Source organism: Pan troglodytes, chromosome 3 (genome assembly GCF_028858775.2).
Source record: "Pan troglodytes isolate AG18354 chromosome 3, NHGRI_mPanTro3-v2.0_pri, whole genome shotgun sequence".
Classification (NCBI taxonomy): Eukaryota; Metazoa; Chordata; class Mammalia; order Primates; family Hominidae; genus Pan; species Pan troglodytes.
In genome coordinates this window covers 71,993,048-72,010,277 of record NC_072401.2, presented here as the reverse complement: position 1 = coordinate 72,010,277, position 17,230 = coordinate 71,993,048, and positions in this window count along the sequence as shown.

Below are 17,230 nucleotides of genomic sequence, written 5' to 3'. Positions count from 1 at the left end.
CTTTTGATATTTAAGACTATGATACATTTTAAATTATTTTTGTGTACGCTGTGAGGTAAAGGTTAATTTCACATTTTTCCCTTAAGGATATCTATTTGATCAACTACATTTATTGATAAGACTATTCTTTCAGTCTGAATTGTGGTGGTACTTTGCCATAAATCAGGTCAATAAGTACGTGTGGGTATATTTCTGGATTTTATATTATGCCCTATTAGTCTCTTTGTGCAGAAAGTTTTATTATAATTTTGTTTATATTTGGTATCAATTGTAATATTTGTGATTTAAATTTTCTTCCATAGAAAACAAGTGCAAAATATGTACTTTTTGTACCATTAGTCATTACCTTGTTCTTTTTATTCTGAAATACATATGAATTGTTTGCTGTTAAAGCCTACTTAATTTTCCATAAGTAATCACAAATTCAGAATCAAAAGGGACATTTCTGCATTTGTTTTATGTACTGATTTATCAATATCTGTCTTTATAGACATTGATTTCATGTTCAGTCTGCATTATGTTGTTTATTCACATATTTATTCATAGTCTGTTGTAGGCACTGGTGCCATTACCTCCCACATTCTAATCTAGGTACTGATACATGGTATGTGTTTGTATACTATTGATTTGGACCTAACTGAAGCAGAACCTAGGGCACAAGGACCACAAAGTAGAGGTAGAAATGGGCTAGGTTGAAGGATGAAAATTGGATTCTGGGGTTAGGGCCTATGGCCCACAAGAGAGGCCAAAATTTGCATTTTGTGTAATTCCTCACTATGAAAATGCTGAGAAATAATAGTGACGCATTGTCCATTCTGAGCAATTTTTTTTCCTCAGAAAGACCCACTGATAGAGACAGATTTTTAATGCTATCATGTGATCTCATTTAAGTCCAGTTATTGAATACTTCTTATTTAAACAGAAGATTGCCCATTTAGAACATGGCTGACACTACAGAACCCCCATGGGAGAAAAAGCTACTAAAAATGCCATTAAAAATGTATTGCAAGTAAGAGCTGCGTTTTTCATTTTTTTAAAAAAGAAAATACAAGTTACTTGATGATGGTATCAGTTTGCTTTGAGTAGTTTTTTATCACAGATTTCAAAGGGAGATTGCTTTGAAGCACACCTTTGCTGAGACATAAAAACAAAATTTGGCTAAAGCTGACAGTTTGCTACAGTGGCTTAGTCCAGAATATAGGAAGAAATAGGGGGCCTTCTCAATTGCAATGAGCAACTACCAAGCCTGCCTCCTCCTTTTTACTATTGGGTATGTTGAACGTTACACATCTTTTCTGCTGAGACAGCATAAATTTTGTCGTTGGCCTTAAAATTGATGATATTCTTATTAAATTCAAAGAGTATGCTTTAACAGCATCATGTTTGGCTCCCAAAGAGCAAAATGGGAGGATAAATGTGAATCAGAAAACTCTGTTTTTCAGTAAAACGATTGCGTATGTGGCAAAGGCAATGGCCAATAAGAGTTGATATGTGGTGGTCATTAACTCTGCACAATATTCTGAAGGAATTTTTCCCCCACATTTTCCTTTCCCAAAAGGAATAACCAGACAGAATTTCAGTAAGCACTTTGAATCAGTTATGTGGGTTCTTAAGGAACAATACTCAACAGAATAGTTCAGGTGTCATAAAATAGATCATTAACATTTTCCTAAAGCAGCATAGTAATAAAAGAACCAAAAATACAGCAGTTGGGCAAGTAACTGATGGCTGCTTTCCTGGTCTAAAAAACCTAATAGTTCTTTAAAGACATAAATTAGAAGGTTTCTTGTAATCACTCCAATATACTGGATTTTGATGTTTTTGTAATTACGTTATTTTCACCTATTCATCCTACTTAAGTATTTTGCAGATAGAGTCTTGATGCAATTTGTTTAGTATGACTACAACACCTTTCTAAATATTTAGTATATTGGTTATAGCACATAACACCCAGAATGCCATTACTCTTAATGCATCTGTTCTCAGGGACTATATCTTCTCCTTCAGAATCTTTTTACTCTGTAATTAACAAATAAATATATTTCATGGCAGCGTCTGGTAGAGTCTTGACTTTAAAAGATAGATAATTTCTACTGCCGCACAAGTAAGTTTTTATCTACATTAAGGAATCACAAAAGACATTTATCAAAAAATTTAGTCAATCAGGATATTAGCAGAAAACAGGAGGCACACTCCAAGAGTCAGAAGAAGGGACTGATTACAAAGATACAAACAGTCAAAAAAAGAAAAAAGCAAGAAAGGACAGTTAAACATTTGGGGGTCCACAACAGTGGAAAGACATTACTGTGCCAAAGCTTTGTGGTGTAAGTATCAGAACCCAGTGATAGCTGTAGCTGTGGGAGATGGGCTGCCCAATAGTAGCTGTGGACACCCAGCGAGGAACACAGCTACTGTTAAAATCATGGCTTGGAAGCTGAGGTGTGGTGAAAATCAGTACCTGATAACTTTGTCCTCTTAACCCTGATCCCTGTGAGTATTTTTTATTAGTTGAAACTAATAGGATGCCAGAGGGCAAGAGATGCCAAGTGATGTGGTTCTTGGACAAAGATCAGGGCACAGGATGAATTCAGAAGGGTAAAAGTAAATGATGAGTAATCAGTACAATCCACTTTTTCCCCAATTAAATTCATTCCTGTTCTTTATTTAGATAGATAAATCTGAAACACAACAGAAAACTCCCCCTAAACAGGGGAAACAGAAAGACGTATTAATCTCTTCAACACCTTGAGGAGATGTCAGTGTAGCTAGAATCCCACCAAGAACCTTAGTTGGAACATTATTGGGCATCAGTGCCCTTCACATAAAAGTATCAAATATCAGGAGTGGATGGAAAGGAGAAAAATAATAATTAAGAGAAAACATAGCCGATTACAGTGCCTACGTGTGTAGCTGACTATAAGGCTTACGTTACAAAGCTCATTGAAATATTTACCTTCCTTCTTTGTTCACCAGTTTCATATTAAAAAAGAAATTCTCTGCCAACATCATTTGGTGAGTTTTGTTTTTTTCCTGGGCAGGGTAGGGGGGGTGTCTCCTGGGCGGTGGTGGGGTGGGGGTTAGTTTACACGAATCTTCACCCCTAAAGGAACCAAGTACCTACTGGTCCTGTCTTCCGTTGCCTTAATTTCCTATTGGCAACTAATAATTCCTATTGGCAACATGTTCCACATGAGTTGCCTGGGTTTTGAGGGGTCTTTTTGCCCCCACTAGTTGGAAGAAAAAAGTTTCCTTGGCAATTGAATTAATTATTCAACCATAGCATTGACCCTTTTCTCTGCCTGTTGGTCCATCCAAATGAAAAGTTCATGTTAGCTCAAGATAAGTCTTAATTTCTATTTCAATAGAATCATGATTATGCTCCCTGATGGAAGCATTAATTCTTTGGATACTCACTTTCCTAACACACTGATGCCACATCTACTTTACTACTAGTGTAATGTAAGAGGGGCTATTCCCACATCTACTTCTTGTTTCCCAGATCCGTTCATATATCTGCAGAGGGGACGGCACTACTTATTGATTTAAGGCATATTCTACATCATGTATAACAGCATCACAAACAGTATCACCACCTACCTAATATTATTTAGCCTTTGGCAGCCAGTTTACCACTTTGTCAAAGCAGCTGCTCTCTGAGGAATATAAGACCAGAGAACACCTTGAGGGAAGCCATTGGTACATTTCCTTCATTGTAATATGTGAAGGAAACATTTTTCAGAAATGTTTTGGAAAATTTGATTTCTTTCTTCCTTTTCATTTTTGCTTGTGTGTGTGTGTGCGTGTGTGTGTGTGTGTGTGTGTATTTTCAGGATACAGAGATGGTGAGTAAGGAATTTTGTTGGTCCCTGAGTAGCAACAATAAGAGAGTTTTCAGACACAAAGGCAAATCTGTGTTTGGAATATGAATCTATTCCTATGTGTACAACATTTTTGATAAAAGGAGCCTAAAGTAATCAACTTTCACCTGGTGAATATCTGGCTTCCCAGGAAATGTTCATATTAGAGGCTTAGTGTTTACTTCTACTTCTGCTTTTAGCATGTTGGATACTCAGCAATAGTTGTGACAAGATCAGCTTTAGTGAAGGGAAATCTACCTTATTAAGCCCATGTACAGCCTCCACCCCTGTCACTATGGCCACTTTGTAAATGGGCCCATTAAATGAGCAATTTAGTGGCCAAGGGTAGAAGCTGACTTGTATTTACACAACAGGTAATTTTGTTCACTTGATTAGTGACAACCTTTACTTCATGGTGGAAGATTGATGTGGCCCATGAGTATGGCCCACACTCTGCCCATTCTGAGATGTTTATTCACAACCCTCTCTCCTAGAATCGTTTGTCATTCATCTCTTAATCTGTTTCTTTCAATACCATGATCAATAACTAACCTATTATCTTCTGACTATGAATTAATGTAAATTTCATATCAGGTCATTTATCTCTCCTTCCAGATGTCCATGGAAAGTGGACAAACAGATATACTGACCAAGATTTCCCATTCCTGTTTTCTAGGATATACTTTCTAACTAGTGGTCATGATGTTAGCATAAGAGATCTGAAGAAATTGTACTTTTAATTGACATTGCATCTCTACAGTATTTACAATAAGGCTCTGTACCTGATCCACAGTCATGTCTGCAGTCAGCTATGTGAGATAAGCTGTGTAAATGCTTTCTGCATTTTGAAAAGAAATTTCAGGCTTTGAGTTTATTTGTGTGTGTGTGTTTGTGTTAGTCAAAACCAACAAGCCTATTTCCACTTTATAAATCAACAATGTGAACACAGCAACTAAGCACCATAGCAAATTCATCTCCCAAAGCTTCCTTCCACTATGCTCCATCTCATTCCACCTCTGAAAATTTGAATAGCTATGATTCCACTGTATTCATGGAGTACCAGTGTCCTATTGCCCCCTAGCAAAGAGGTTATCTGTGTGCTCATCAAGTATGTGAGACATCAATCCTGAAATGCAAATTTGAGGATCTGTTTCCTGGCAACATTCCTGGAAAAATTCTTGTATCAGCCATGGTTCTGGCAAAAATCATTGACATACTCAAAGAGGTTATTAAAAATAGTGTAAAAATGGGATTATTTACAAAGTGAGGGCAGGATTAAGGGTAATAAAAGAATAAAGTTCTCAGGAGCTAGCAACAGTTACTAGGTAACAGTTACCAGGAGCAAGGTTTTACCATGTCTAGTCTTAAAGGGGAAAAGAAGAAAACATGTTATCGGACTCCGATGAGAGAAGGCACTGGCTGAGTGATGGGCATGCAGAAAGGACCCTGACATTATAAACACCGCAGGCCATTAGGAGAAGCTAATGGGCTCTCTCCTGCTCCCCACTGTCCTTCCAGTGCCTCCAATGGGTTGACCGCACCTGGACAACAGAGGTCAAGGGATCCTGACAGATGCAGTCCATTAAGTTCAGCAACCAAGGTACAGAGAAAGGTGGGCCACAGAGCTGGGAGAGTAAATGAAGAATGTCCCGTACAGAGCATAGATTAATTATATTTTTGGCTAATAAATGAATGTCTTCAGATTAGCATATTTCTGCTTTCTTCTTTTATCTATAAATCTATATTTTTTGTTATTTTAAAACATAATATCCACAGAGTCCTTTGAGGTTGAAACAAAGAAAAGTTTTAAAATTTACTCTACCCACTGGAATATGGGTCATATCAGGGTGGGAGATACCCTGCTCCAATCCTATATTAGTTTCCTAGGGCTGCCATAACAGAGTACCACAAAGTGGGTGGCTTAATCAGCAGAAATTGATTGTCTCACAGCTCTGGAGGTCAGAAGTCCAAGATGGAGATGTCGGCAGGGTTGGTTCCTTCAGAGGGCTGTGAGGAGGAATCTCTTCCTAGCTTCTGGTGGTTTGCAGGAACTCTTTGGTATTTCTTGTGTTACGGAAGCATCACCCCAATCTTTGTGCTCATCTTCACATGGTGTTCTCCTTGTGAGTGTAGTGTGTATACTTGTGTCCAAATTTTCCCCTTTTTAAGGACACCAGTCACATTGCATTAGGGACCCACTCTATTCTCCAGTAAGACTTTGTACATTAACTTATGTTAAGTTACATCTGTAATGACCTTCTTTCTAAATAAGATCAAATTCTGAGGTACTGGGTTTAGGATATCAATGTAAATTTTGGTAAAACTCAATTCAACCCATAACAGATCTCAGTGCCTAATACAATGTGTAACTCAGAGCAGGTGCCCAATACATGTGTTTGAATAAATGTGTGGGTAGTAAAAGAGTAAATTGGAGTAGAAGAGTAGATCAGAACCCATTTATTTATTTATTTTACAATTTTGGGGTGCTCAATTATACTCTGTCCATTAATGTGCATCTGATTTTCCTGAAAACTATTAAGTTAAGATACTTGAACTCTTTTCAAACAGAATCTTCTATTTGCCCCTAATGATCATTGGTGATATAAGAACTCTTTTGCATGTTGCTTGATAAATCTTTCTACCTCTGATGGTGCCCACTCAGCCAGTTTTGGAGACAGATAGAAATCTCTCAAGCCCGTAAATGTCATTCTGACCTCTGTATGATCAGTTTACTTCCTGGATCATGAAGTTTGATTTAAAAATTATTGCCTGAGCTGGTTACCTGAAAGGGCTTTTAAAGCTCATAAAATAATTCAATCACTTTAAAATCTAATTTTGATATTTATCCCAGTGATAACCTGTGCATAAGAACAATTAAGATGATTTTTCCCAACACCCTTTGAGTCATTTACTCAAATTAATTTCACTTGCTGTCCTACTGCGGGTCCTGCTACCTACTGCGATTAAATTCAACTTTACTTTCTAATATTCACAGGCAACTTGTTCCTTTCAAGTATTTAAAATTCACAGGAAGCCTTTTCTTTTCCAGTAAACACTGTCCAACATTTTTGAATGTGAAAAACAGTGATTCTGAGGTTTTCAGTTTTCCCATCTAATTTTCTCCTGCCAAATCTAAAGTAACAATAATATGTTTACAAGGTTTTCTGCAGGAGCTCTAGTACCTTACGATGTAGTTTTGTGTAGACAGCCCTGGAGTTGGAACTCGATTTTTAAGTTAGGACCCAAGTTAGGAATTTATGTATTAAATATGATAAAGCTGTATATCATTATATATAAGCAAGTATTTAGTTTTATTTTCTGTATTTAGTTATTATTTGATCATTTTGTATTCACGGCAATCCCATTATAAACCTCCTTTAACAGATAAGGACATTTTAAGAGAGATTAATTAATCTACCCAAATGTATGACTAGGTAGTGATGGCAGAATTAGATTTAGAACTATCACTGTCTGCACACAGAGTCCACCATACTTTACACCATCATCTACTATTTAAGAGCAACAAAGTAGGCAGGTTGGACCCTCCTCAAACCAATGCTGGTTTCTCTGCCTTGAACTCCCTCTGCATAGATAACTAGATAACTCCTTCTCTTTTTTTGAGATTTTGCTTTGACATCAATTATGCAGAGATACCTTCCTTGCCACATTTGTCATTCTCTTTGGTGAAATTTATTTCACTCATAATTTCTTTTTTAATGTCTCTCTCCCTCATACGGTGGTAAACTCTTTTAGAGAGGGGTGTCTCTGACTTGTTTACCACCCTATTCCCAGCACAAACTATAGGTATGTGCTCTGTATATGTTTCTTGATACATCCATGAGAAAAAACACATGTCACTGTGTTTATTTTGCACATGCCCTAGAAGGCAAAGAAACATCCCAGCAAGCCTTATGCTCGGTGTGTCTCAAGTAAAATTCAGACAGAACAGTCAGCGTTTGTAAAGAAAGCCCTTCCTTTCTCTTCAAATGTTCTGAAAATTTATGCAAGAGATAACAACAAAATGCCTGTTTTAGAGGCCGTTAAGACTCCATGAAATGCTAAAAAAACACATACACATACATAACACATAATACTCTTTTCTACTAAGCTATATAAGATGGATGCATTTGATTAAAACAAGAATTAGTACTCCAAAAGGCACTAGCTTGGGTAATATTTTCCAGTTTAATTGGGATTCTTATTGTTCACAGCATGTGTTCTCACACACACTGAACCTATGCTTTACATCTCTCACTTTAGAGACCATAGTTTACTTATTGGATCAGACCTATTTAAAATTCACTTTAATAAGGTTGTAATGCAAGTATGGATTACAAATAAGAAGTAAAGTGGCTTTCATTAAAACATATCAAAGAATTTGTTCATATTACGATGATTAAGCGTAATGAATTAATTTAGGATGCCTATTTCTATGGAAAAACCCATGGATACCAGCTTGGCAAATTTCAGCCCAATAACTTCTAGTCAAGTAGTTCTTAAAGCTTCCTGAACATCAGAATAATTTGGGGGAGTGTTCATAGTTTATGTCAAAATAAAAATGGAGAGATGAATCTCTAACATTTTATTTGGGAAGAAAGAATTGCAATTCAGGGTGTAATGCAGACCAAGCGGTCTTCAGTATGTTTGAAGGACAAAGAGAAGGCTAGAGGTTTTATAAAAAAGAACAAATGTTATGCATGATCTTGAGAAAGTTCATTGGCACTAACAAGAGTTTGGGGAGCTGGCAAGCTCCAACTGGTGAATGACGGCAGCGAGCAAAATTAGTCCTAGAGTTGCAGCAAGTTATCTCATAAACTGTAGATAAAAGTGGTTTCAGGTTATACAACAAGGAGTTTCATCAGTCAGTCTTGCAGAGAATTACATTCTTGGATCAATGTTTTATACCCTGAGTGCTTTTCCCCCCTGGCTTATTAATTCTATTTTAGCTGGATATGACAAGAATGACTCAATTTGTAGGATCAGATTTCACAGATAATACAAATGACGGTGGCCTATTCTTTGCGATTCTTAGTATATTTGGGTAGGGGCCCTAAAATCTGAATTTCTGAAAAATTTTCCAGTGATTTAGATTTCCATATAGGTTTGGAAATCACCAAACTTTTGAGTAATGGATAACAAACCTGGCCTTGCTACATACATAAACCACTTCTTAATGATACATTAATGGCATAAATAATTAATGAACTAATTATTTTAGATAGTGATCACTCAAACCTTCACCATTCTTTTTCTACCAAAAATACAGAGGCAGGCAAGTTTCATTTATTCTTTATTTAAATAAAATGGGAGGTAAGAATAGGCAGTAATCTTGGGGATGAAATGAATATAATGGCACTTGGGTGCAATTATTTTATGCACTGATTTCTGTACTAGAGACTGACTATATTTCAAAGTGTAGTAGGAGGCCACATAAAACTCATTTCGCCTCATATATATATCTCTTCTCAACATGTGTTTTTCTTTTAAAAGCAGGCTAAAGATTCATGGCCAGAAAATTGAGCTAAAAATGTGTATTAAGAGTAAGTAATTTTCAAATCTTAATTTTGCTATTTCTTAACTTAAATCCCAAATTACTTTCAAAAGCCTCCATTACTCTTGTATTATATAATGCTTCATTTAATAGGCCAACTTTTGGAAGAAAGTGTAGGAGAACTTTGCTTAGAGCTATTATGCAAGAATACCAAGACTACCTTAGCCAAATTTCACAGAATTGATGCACGCAGAGATGGAGGTGGGGTGGAAGAAAGCTTTTATTTTGTTTGAATGCTTTTATTCTTCCCTTCACAATGCTATATTTAACTGTGAAATCATTTTCCAGGTCCCAACTGTATTTGTGTAAGCTGGAATCTCAATAAATACTTTTGTACAGTAATCGTCAAGGTGTCTGACAGAAACGTTAACAGAAAAAGCAGTTTAGACTGGAATTTATCATGTCAAACGGACAACACAGTCATAGCCAATCTGCATGAAACAACATGTAGATTAAATATTATATTTGACTCAAGGACAGAGGATTCTTCTCTATTGAATAAGAATCACAAAATCTGAGTGCCAAAATAGATAATTTCTAAATATCTCCATGTCTCAATTTTCTTTCCTAAAAATCTAAAATGAATGACTAATCTAATTTGGAAATTGGGGAAGATGAGTTTGCAGGTTTGATTCCTAAAGTTTTTCAAATTGTGTACTGTACAATCCTAAGAAATGCTTTATGGTAGTTTTGGGAACCAGGAGAAAATAAAGTAGAAATTTTCCTTTTCCCTAATATTTTCCAATTTTTCCTATTTTTTGAAAATGTTAGGGAAAAGGAAAATTTCTACTTTTGGAAAATATTTACCACTTTAATTGGAAAGCAGTTTAGTTCTTAGTTCCTAAACATTGTCCCAACAATTTGATATGCCACATAATGACAGCACAAAGAACATACATTAGAGAAACTGAATCATTATTTCAAATAGTCCTTTAACATTTGTGGATTTAATATTTGAGATTTCAGCAATTTTCTGGTGATCATAAAAGTAAGTTTATGCAAAACACTATTGTTTAGACAAAGCACAAATTTAAAATTCATGTGTTGAGACTCTGGAGCATGTTCCAACGTAGGAACTTTGCCAACTGTGTCTCAGGTCATCTTTCCGCTTCCTACTCATTGTCTCCCCTGAAATGAGTGACTTGAGGTCCCAAACAGTTTACACTTCATGAAAAAATAAAGAAACAAACTTTGTACAGGTTGAAAAGGTAGTTAAGTAGGAATATATATGTTGGAAACATACTTTTGCTTGAAAATAGGGTTTGAGAAAAAGCTGGGAGATTGTAGTCGCATTTCCTCATTTGCAAAGGAATCAAGATTTATCATCTCTTGAATGTCAAGATTTATCTCTCAAATGTCAAATGTCTGAGGTAGGAACCTTTATTTTGGTAGGATGAAATTTATTATTTCTTCTCGTGAAAGCTGTCATTAAATTCCGGAATACTTCCAATCCAAGTTTAAGGGTGGGGGAAGGTGATTTAACCCTCAGTATCCTCTTTAGTTTTTTGCATTATCCCTTTGTGGAATGGTAAATTTTAATAATATGCTTCATAAAATCAATTTCCTTAGATGACTCTTTCTCTCTTTTTCTCTCAATGATTAAAAACTTAGCTATAAAGAGGTTTTATTTGGAGCCATGGCTATTAAACACACACACAGACACACACAGGTTTCAAGTTTTCCCAGAATTTATTGGTTTTGTGTGGATAACTCTGAAGAATGACACTATGTATTGAAATACACATTTGTGTTATTCTGGCTGTAAGGAATAGAAGATGAGAATTTATGTACATTCTCAAATTACAAAAAGTAAACAATACAGAAGTTAATATGAGGAGGAGAAATTCATAGGAGTAAATTACTATAGTGTAGAGGAGAAGAGAACTGGGGTTTGAAGCCACATTCCAGATAAGTTAGAGACTTTACATTTATAAGCATGAATGACAAGCATGTATCATCAGTCTTAATGGGGGAATCTAATTGTAAATCATGTGAATTGGAAGTAACCTTGAAATAAAAAGAATATATATGAATCAGAAATGATTAATTCTGGTGAAAATCTTACATAGCTATAATAAAACATACTGATAACAACAAATTAACTTCTCAAACTTTTGGATACTCTTGAAATAATTAGGCTTTCAAAACACCAAGATGCAGAATTTTGGCAAATTATAGGCAGATAAAAAGAAAGGGAATTGAGAAAGGAAAGTTAGAAATTCCTTGGTATAGAGAGACAAAGAGCTAATACAATAATATAACAATAACAATAATAACACAGAAAATCAGTCAAATAATAAGATCAGGGCAAAACAAAATGGCAGAAGTTTAACACACATGTATGGTTGTCTAAAATAGATTTTTATGTAAGTTATAGAAGATATTAAGTGATTAAGAAAATAGAAGATATTAAGTGATTAAGAAAATTTGCCATGTAATTTCAATTATTGAGCTGAGAAGCTAAAAGATAAAGTTTGGGAATGAAGAGAGAATAATGGAAAGGATTCACAGCGAATTAAAGGAGACAGAGAGATGATAAAATACTATTAATAAATTAATTGGCTAAATAAAATTGTAGGTTTTGAAAAAAGAAACATTGGAAAGTGGCAAGTGCCTTTTCAAGTTTGATTGAATAAAGTTATATTTCCTTTAAGACTATGCATGAGGATATTTATAGAGTCAAAGCAAGTCCAAACAAAGCCCAGTTATACAGAAAAGGCTACAGAAACTATGGACCAAAGATGCAAGAGGGTGGTATGAGTTTGTGCAATGGAGGGTAATAAACAGCAATGCCAGACCAAGGGAAAATGTAAGCACACTGAAGACATGAAACTTGTAGAATATTCCTGAATCTGAAACAATTCCGACCAGTGAGACAACCTGAGATAGAGAAAGTTAAATGAATAACCTCTTCCTTTTAGACCTCACCAAGAATGTTTTCTGTAAGTGATTATTTAATTATTTTTCAGGACCCAATAAACTGTTAAATGCTGTACAAGTTCTTTTGGACGTTTTATTTTGTCTGTGGCCTGCACACTTGGTTTTAGTGGAGAATGAAAAACAGACAGCAGGGCTGTCACTTCCCACCATTCTCTTCATCCATGATCTGTCTCCTGGATTTTCTTGGGTTCTGCTAATTTAGTGTTAGCTATTATATATACATGGTGTTTTTCTCATCTTCATTTGTGGGGAGCACAGAAAACCTCCTGGAACACATCTGAAATACAGAAACACATCTGAACTCTAACAAACCCATCATTTCTAGAATTTTGATCAAATATCCTTGTACTTACTTCTTGAGAATTTCATTGAATAGTTAACTTACATGAATCAGAGTCATTCTTTTCTACCCTCTATCACATCTACATTACGATAACGTTACAATCCCTGAAAATTTAACACTAAGGAATATAAAAATATAAGAAACTATTTAACCAGAGTCCTGTCATAACAACTAATTTAAATTAATTTGATCCCTGTTGTTATGCAAAAGCACATGCAGGTTTCATGTGGGTGTAATCATAGTGTAGAACACAAACTTACCCTGCCTCTTTCCACGTGCTTTGTAATAATCATGATACAGTGCTGTATAACAGAAAAGTGATGACTTTTTAATGGTTTCTTAATATTTCTTTAAGTATCAGTAAATGTTCAAAATAACTAATCTTTCGGGAAATAAAATTAAAACTACACATTGAGATATTACTCTGTGCCAACTAGAATAACTAAAATTTTAAAAATTGGCAATAGTAAGCTTTAATGAGGCTGAGAAACAACTGTAACTTTTTGCACATTGCTAAAGAATGCAGAATGCCACAGGCAAGCTTAAAAAATCACTTAGAAATACATTTTGGAACCAGGGAGGCTGAAGCAGGAGGATTGCTTGAAGCCAGGAGTTTAAGACCAGCCTGAGCAACACAAAGAGACCCCATCTCTAAAACAACAAGAATGAATAAAAAATTAGTCAGATGTGGTAGTGTGTGCCTGTAGTCACAGCTACTTGGGAGGATAGATCACTTGAGCTCAGGAGTTTGAGGCTGAAGTGAACTATGATCATACCCCCATAGTCCAGTTTGGGCGATAGTGCAAGACCTCATTTCCAATAAAATAAAAATAAAATTAAAAATATACTATATAATTTATAGTACACCTTACTAGAACACCCAGTAATCCCAATTTTAGGTATTTACCCCTGAAAATAATCGTCAAAGTACACATGACTTTCACATTTGTAAAATTAGAGCCCCAAAGCTGAAACCTCCCAAATGCTTATGAGCTGATAAATGGATGAACAAACCTGGATACGGCTATATAATGGAATGCTACTCAGTAATAAAAAGGAACAAACTGCCAATAAATGCAACAACATGGGTGAATGTCTAAAGTGTTATGATAAGCAAAAGAAGCCAGAAACAAGACTATGTGATATTATCTCATTTATATGGAATTTATAAATTGCATTGTTTTCTTGATTTCACATTCCAGTATTTGGTGCCAAAAACTAGAAATTTAATTATTGACCTAATGTCCTACAACCTTGCTACACACATTTATAACTTTTAGTGTTGCCTTGTACATTCCTTAGGCTGTCTAACACAGAGATAGTTATGTCATCTGAAAATGAAGAAAGTTTTACTTCTTTGTTTCCCATCTCTATGAGTCTGAAATTTTCTTTTTGGGAAGCTCTAAAATTTTAAATTCAATTTCTGTAATACATATAAGCCCTTATGTCAAATATAGAGCCATTTAATACATATATTGAGATTTGAAAATTCTTGTCTTTTAAGGGATTTGTTCATTACATCAAAATTAACAAATTTATTGATATAAAGTTGTTTATAATATTCTTTTGTTTTCTTTCCATTGTTTGCAGTGACTTCCTTTTCATTCTGTATATTAGTAACTTATATTTGTTTTTTAAATCTTAAGATAAATGGTTATCCATGATTTCATGATTTTTTCCCCAATTTAAAGAAATATAGTTTGCTTTATTAATTGTCTCTATGGTTTTTATATTTTCTACTTATTTGGTTTCTGCTTTTATCTTATATTTTCCCTTCTGCTTAATTTAGGCTTAATTTTTCTTTTCTAGTTTCTTGTAGAAGATAGGATTTTTGCTCTGAGAACATTCTTCCTTTAATATAAATGTTACATGCTGTAAATTTCCCTCTAAACAATGCTATAGCTGCATACTCCAAATTTTAAATATTATATTTTCATTTTCTTTAGTGCAAAATGTTTTTATATTCTCTTGTGATTATTTCTTTTATTTATTATTTAATTATATAAATAATTATATTTATTTATGTGCATGTTTCTCATTATAAAATATTTGGAGATTTCCCAGATACCTTTTTTGTTGATGATTGCTTATTTAATTCAATAGATAGAAAATAAACAGTGTGATTTCATTCCTTTTAAATTTTTGGAGAGTTGTTTTCATTTAAGTAGATAATCAATCCTGAGAAATGTTTTAGGCATATTTGGAAAAAAAATTGTATTCAGCTATTGAGTGGACTGTACTACAAATGCCAAATGCTAAATTAGGTTAAATTCCTTGATGTTGCTGTTAAAGTCTCATCTCTTTACTGATTTTTTGGGGGTGGGTGAGGGGAGGACTACATGTTTTATTAACAGGATGCATGTCAGGGTGTGTGTGTGTGTGTGTGTGTGTTTCTGTGGGGTTTTGCTTACTGCGTGTGTGTGTCTATGTTTCTTTGCCTGATATTAGTATAGCAACTCCAGCTTTTTTTTTTGCATGATATATATTTTTTATCTTTTCACTTTAACCAGTTTAAGTCTTTATATTTAATGTAAATATTTTGTAAATAGTGTGTAGTTTGATCTTACTTGTTATTTACTCTGACACTCTCTTCCTTTTAAATTAATGAATGTAGACCCTTTAAATTTAATGTAGTTTGACATAAAATCTGTAACGTTGGTATTTGTTTTCTAGCTTTCCATCTCTTGTTGTTTTTCTCTTTTCCTATATTCCCTTAGATGAGTATGTTTTATATTTCTATTTTATTTCTACTTTGATTTGTTGCCTATATATATATGTTTATTTAGTGGTTTCTCTTAGGTTTACAACAGGTTTTAAATTTTCCCAGCCTATGTTCTAATGATACTAAACCAATTCATACATAGTGTAAGAAACTTTCATTTACTCTGTTTTGGCTTTTGTACTAAGGTCGTCATGTGTTTTTTTTCTACCTAAAATAGAATCTTGACAAACATTATTTTTTGCTATATGACACTGATTAGTGTTTTAAAAGATTAAAAAATCAGAAAAAGTGGCTTTGGTATTTATTTTTATAATTGCCATTTCTAGCACTCATTATTTCTTTGTGTAGATCCAAATTTCTCTCTTGTATCATTTTCCTTTTGCTTGAAAGGCACATAATATTTCTCGCAGTGCAGTTCTGCTGGTTATTTCTGTCAGTTCATTTTGTGTATACAAGTCATTATTCTGCCTTCATCTTTTGAGCACATTTTGTCTGGGAATAAAATTATAACTGATATATTTTTAAAACAATTTATAAATGTAAATTAAATTTTTGTGTGGCTTACCTAGACTTTGAAAAGAAATCAGCTGCCATTGATACATACACACACACACACACACACACACACACACACACACACACACAGTCATTTTTCCCCTCCTGTAGCTGCTTTTAAGATTTTTATCTTTGTCACTGATTCTTAGATTATAATGTTTCCTTATATATTTTTTCTGTTTGGGCTTCACTGAGCTTCTTCAGTCCGTAGGATTACAGTTTTCATTGAATTTGATATTGTAGTAGTGATTTCTTCAAAATTGTTTTTTTTTACTCACACTCTTATTTCTTCTAAGACTCCAGTTACACATATTGTACCACTGGAAACAGGTCACAGATGCTGTGTTCAGTTTTGCACTTTTTTTTTTCACTTTGGGCTTTATTTTGAGTCTTTTGTTTACCGTGTCTTCAGGTTCACTGATACTTTCTCTGAGATGTCTATTCTGATGTTAATCTTACAATTATTTAATTAAAATATTCTATATCTCTAGAAGTTCCATTAGTCTTTTTTTATAGTTTTTTTTTCTGTTTCTATTCTGTTCATGTTTTTCTTTGGGTCTCTAAGCATGCTTATGATGATATTTCTATGTTTTAAGGTCCTTCACTATTTTGGGGTCTGCTTTTATTAATTGTCCTCCTGGTTATGGGTCATATTTTCCTGCTTCTTTGTATACTTTGTAAGTTTTATTGGATTATGCATATTATACATCTTACCTTGTTGGATGTTAGTTTGCTATATCCCTTCAAACAATTATGGGCCTTTCTTCTGACGTGAAGTTAAGTCACTTTGGCTCACTTTTGAAGTTTGCTTGTAACTTCTTTAGGGTGTATCCAGAACAGACTTAATTATGTCTAATTTAGACACATGTCTGAGGTATGATTCTTCAGAAGTCTTCATAATTGTCCTGTAAATTTGATGTCTCTTCCCTCAACATGGTAGGAATGTAAGCCATTCTAAACCCTCTGTGAGCCCCAGGAGTTATTTGACCTACTTACTATTTTCTGACATTTTACTCCCTCGTCCCATGGACTTTAAACTCACACTTACCCAGATCAGTACTCAACAAAGACTTTAGATCTCTGGGCTCTTTCTCTAAATAACTCCTTTCTTTCCACTCTGCCTTGCAAATTCCAGCTGCCTTGACTTTCCTGAACTTCTTTCACTATCCCTTCCTTCCTCAACAATGTGAAGCTTCTGGTCTCCATTGTGGCTCTTTCTGATCTGCAGCCTGGACACCACCTCCAGGTAGTAAACTCGGGAA